Below are 5,221 nucleotides of genomic sequence, written 5' to 3'. Positions count from 1 at the left end.
TGACCTTTCATAAAGAAAACAGTAAAATATTCTGCTTGATTAAACCAGTTTTTATTCCCATGAAGAAATGGCCTGATTCTCTTAAGTGTGGTCTTCAATTTTATGTAGCTTATCTATTAAAGGTATCAGATCAGAATGCAGAAAAGCTAATACTGAAGTTGCAAAACAGAATGTACAATATACATTCCAGTATTATTTCCATATTGATTGGTCAAAGCCTGCAATAGCCATGTGTTGATACACTTTTAGTAGGAAGGTGGTGTGCTTTTTGCCATATGTATTGATGTAAAGTATCTAAGTTAAATTTTGTTTTCTTAAGGTTGTAATATTTTATATGCTTATAGTGACATTTTAACGGACACCTACTTATGTATGTGTTTTTAGATAAGTTCATAAACTCGCTTGGATTGATTGCTCAATTCAAATGTAAAATCCTTTTCAAATTGAGTATCAGTTTAAGTAAAGGAACACTTCCCTTTAGGCCTCTGGTGCACAAACTAAATGGGTTTGTAAGAAGCTCAATGGTTTTTAAAGTCAGAACCTTCCCGTATAAATGGCCAAATGGCTGAAAGGTTAGATGTAATTGCAGACTAAAATTTAAAAATGATTGACTTTACTGAGTTCTGTCTCCATTAGGATTATAGGTTTGAGCCCTTTATTTGCAATAAACATAGTTTTTTTCCTCCCAGTTACTTATTCAGTGTTCTGGGTGTGTTTACAAACATTTTAAAAGATATAAAGTTGGAAAGATAAACTAACACCCCTTCTTTCCCTCCTCCCCTCTCCTGTCCCCCTCCAAAAAAAAAAAAAAAAAAAAAAAAAAAAAACCTTTTCAGGAAAAGATTTCCCTAGCTCAAAGGCCCTCCCCTAGGGAAAAATGGGGAAGAACTGGTGTGTGACTCAGCATTGTCTATCTTTATTTAGGACTCTGCTGAACCAAGTGGAAGATAATTCTGGAACTACAGCTACTTTGCTGAATGTTCCCTGCTGCCATACCCCTATTTTAATGCATAGGACTTTCATCATTTTACCAGTCAATCCAGACAAAGACCCCACCACCACCTTTGAGATTGCACGTGTATTATCTTGAGTGCATGAAATGCCATGTGTTTAAAATGTCACACATACCTCAGATGCAATTCTGCAATGCAATAAGCTAACTTCTACATCACTCCTATAGTCCCATGGCAACCCTGCCAAGCATGTCCCTTTTGATGTGTTGACACTTAAGAACCAGGGTGAAACTAATACCTCACTTGACATAGGATACTAACTAGCCATGAAATGATCAAGACTTCTGGATACCAGTGGAGTGGTCTTGACTTAAAACTAGCATCATTCATGTATCCTTTTCTAGTCTCTGAGTCATCTACTCCCTGCCCCGTTATGAGCTATTAAAAAAAAAAAAAAAAAAAAAAAAAGTGAAGGAAACATCCAGTATTAGTAGTATGTGAATTTTGTAACTGGTGTAGTAGTGTTTGTATGTCGTTGAATCTTTCATCATATAGGCTAACCACTTCAGTTTGCGTGGTTGCTGATGTACCACACAACATATTGGCCAAAATGGGAAAAGAAGACCTCCGCTATCATTAGAGCATGAAGAGGTGGAAGACATGTTACAAAGTCTGTTTAACTAATAACTGCACAGATGTGATAGGTGTTAGCATCCTTACTGCTATTCAAATAGTAGTATCAAGATATTGTTTGACCTAGTAAAAAACTGGATGGATTGATTTCAACTATTCTTCCTGAGCACTAGCACTGACTTTATGCCCACCCTTCTCTATCAAACACCCTCTCCCCTTTTTTGTGTGCATATCTGGTTTTAGTAACTAAGCTCCATCCTCTGTTGCAGCACCGCCTTGTTGCTTTTGTTTTTTCTGGAGGGGTGTGCTGAGCTCTCCCTACTTACGGTTGAGCTGAAGACAGAAATGTAAAGACTATGCTGTATAAATAACTGAATCAGACAGCCGGAATACTTGGTTGTCTTTTTACATGTTAAATAGGGGAAACTGTCTGTGTGCTTCTCCCTGTGCAGGAGTTGCACGTGTTGACCTGATTGGTGTAGGGGAAAGTGAATAGTGGGTGAGGGCAGGAGAATCTCAAGCCCTCCACAACCCCCTGAAGTCATAGAAGCAAAGCCGAGTCTGTCTTCCCCAGAGCGGGGTGGCTGTCCCTGCACCCTCCTACCGCCACTGCCTGACGGGATAAGACCCTGCGACCTGCCCCCCTGCCCCAAGGGTGTGAGGCCAGCAGGCTGGCGATGGATGAATGCCGCCCGATGGGGTGGGGGAGCACAGCCCTGCTCTGCCCGGCCCTGTTCCGTGCCGGTGGGGGCCCGGCCACAGGCTGTGCCCACCTCGCCATGACCTTGCAAGGCCCAGGCTGCCCGGGGTCATGAAGGCAGGTCCTGGAGCTGGAGTGAGCCCGCCGTGCGCGCAGGACCCAGCGCTGTGTGAGGTGACGACTCCCGGGGCCAAACGGGGTCAGGCCCAGCACGTCGCCGGCAGGCACCGTCGTCCTAGGGCGCCGTCCCGTCAGCGGGCCTGATGATGGCGCCTCAGGGCAACAGTGCGAGCCCCTCCCCTCTGGGAAAAGGGGGGCCAGGGCCCGCCGCCAGCCCTGAGGGTGCGGGCAGCAGTTGCGCAGAGCGTGGCAGCCCCGGCGCTTGGTTCCCTAGGCAACTAAGGGACCTTGGGCACCAATACGGCCTCAGTGATTGGCTCCAGCAGCGAGGGCGGAGGCGGGAGCGCTTTGGACAGCGAGGCCGCTGATTGGCTGCGGTGGGGGCGCCTTCCCGTCAGCTGCGATTGGTGGGGCGGCTAGGCTCGAGAGAAGCTGAAGGGCGCGTGGGGATGGGGAATGCATCGCCCCTCACTCTCTGAGGTAACCGGTCCCGGTCGCCGTGTAGCTTCCCGCCACAGCCCAGGCACAGGCCGGGAGGCGGGGCCAGCTGCTGGCGAGTGGCGGGGGATTCAAAATGGAGGCGGGGGAGCGGCTGTTGGGAGACTGGCCCCCTTTCGCTGAGGGGCGTCACGGGATTCCCTCCCCTTGGCCTGGGAGAGCTCCTGGCCCTGGGACCTTAGGGGGTGGACGGGGGTGAGTGGGCCGTATATGGCGTCCCCTGCAGTATTCCCTCCCCACCCAGCGCCGCTCAGGGCAGCGGGGGAGCCCCTGGGGTACCCCAGCTCTGGGTGGGGGTGTACGGAGGAGCCCCTGGGGATATCTCCCCTCAGCTCTGGGCAGGGAATGGGGGGCGAGCCCTGTAGTCTTCATCTTTCTGGGGTGAGGCGAGTGTAGGAGGGAACCTCTGCGAGCCCCATCCCCACCTCGCCCACTTGCCCTTTTCTGAGGGCGGGAAAGTGAGTGGCGTGGATAAGAAAACAAAATAGAAAAGCACCCAGACGTGTTCCTGTTAACCCTCTGGTCCCCCCGGCAGCTGCAGCATGGGGGCCGCAGTTCGTATGTTACAGACAAAACATTTGACGAGGGTGTCAATATCAATACACTTTTTTTTTAATTATTTGGAAATAGCAAAAACAAAAATATCAATGGAGATGGGGAGGCTACATGAGCGGGGGACCAGCGACCTGCTAGGCTCATTCCTCTTTCTGCATCCCTATCCCTGCAATCTTTGTCTGTGAACTCCTCTACCTAATAGCTTTTCAGTGAGGGACTGTGTTTTCTTTCATGAAGAAAGTTTAGCAAATTTTGGGCATGATAAAAATAATCCTCGTTGCTTAAGAGGGATCCACTGCTTTTCTCAGTATATCTGAGGGAAAGCTTCAACACTTGGGAGAGGAGACTATTCTTTTTGGGGGGCAAGGGTAGGTTTTATCTTGAGGGGTAACGTTCCTCTTTTCTTGTAGGTAGATTCTTTCCTCTGAGCGTGTATGATGGGGCTGTCTCCTACCAGTCATGATGATGGTCTTTTGATGGTGGTCCACTGGGACTGAGGCCTTCAGTTAGGGAATTAATCAATGAAAGGGATATTGGTAAATTTGGCCCCACATTTTAACTTTGTAAAAAGAGGCTTTTTGTATAGCCTAAGACCTATGAGAATTGTTTCCTCAATCTTAAAAAAAAAAAAAAAAGGCAAACAGTTATTTTTAAACAAGCTACCCTATATTTCTCCTTAGTGTTTGAAATCTAAACAGTGCAGCTTTTGAACATGAAAGTGAAACTGACTATACACCATTTACAACTCTTATTTTTCATTGTCCAAAGTGGGAGAAGTGCAAAAAGTTAATACTGTGTAAATTGTGACAAGTAAATGAGAATTATATTCTTCTCTTTTAATAATTACATTATTAGTAATATAGATAAATGTTTATTTAAAACATTTGATTTTTAAATGTAGTGTCCCTTTTAATGTTTATAAATTTCTCTAAAGATGGAAAAGCTTATCTGCAACCATTCTTTTCAGCCCTATCACCACAGGATGCACTGTCTTGGGGTTCAAGCTAACCAGAGTAGTTTTGTAAAACTGAGGAATTGATTGCTTGTAATTATGAGAGATCCCAGAGTGCTTTTCACAGGATTTGGGGTGCTAATCCAATATCCTGGCCAAAGTCCAGTTTGAGTGGCTACATTCCAAAAGGTAATACATGTAGTATGTTAGTAATTATTATTATATCCCTTACATAACTGAAAAGTCATCAGACAGTAATAACTTGCTGTCATTACTAAGATGGGCTAACTTTGAACTGGTGACCTATAGGTGTAAAGCCTTATACCCCACCATAGCCAATATCCTGAACCACCTAGTCCCCAAACGGTTTATACTCAGTTTTATCTGGTGCCTTATGTTGTTTGCAGATTTCTGATAGCTGCTGAGGTAGAATTGATTTGTCAACATTTTTGTTTTTATTGCAGACATAAATCTCAAATAAATAAGGGTGGAAAAAACCCTGACAATGTCTTCAGTGGTGTCAGAATATACTATTGGCGGGGTGAAGATTGTCTTCCCATGCAAGGCTTACCCTTCGCAGCTTGCTATGATGAATGCAGTAAGTAGACTTGACATTAAAATCTATTGATTTAATAACTTATGTAGTGCTATAATTTTGAACCTGTAGTAAATTAAAAGTTTTAGAATGGAATTCAGATATGCATTCAGAACCTCCAGTATCTCCAGGGTTTCCTTTACAGTACAAACAACGACATGCCATATTTGCACATATGTGGTGTAGAGCTGTTATATTTTTTGGATTATTAGAGT

This window comes from Emydura macquarii, unplaced genomic scaffold (assembly GCF_026122565.2).
Source record: "Emydura macquarii macquarii isolate MOO-44397 ecotype Brisbane River unplaced genomic scaffold, CSIRO-AGI_Emac_v2 contig_2699, whole genome shotgun sequence".
NCBI lineage: Eukaryota > Metazoa > Chordata > Testudines > Chelidae > Emydura > Emydura macquarii.
This window is presented reverse-complemented; position numbering follows the sequence as displayed.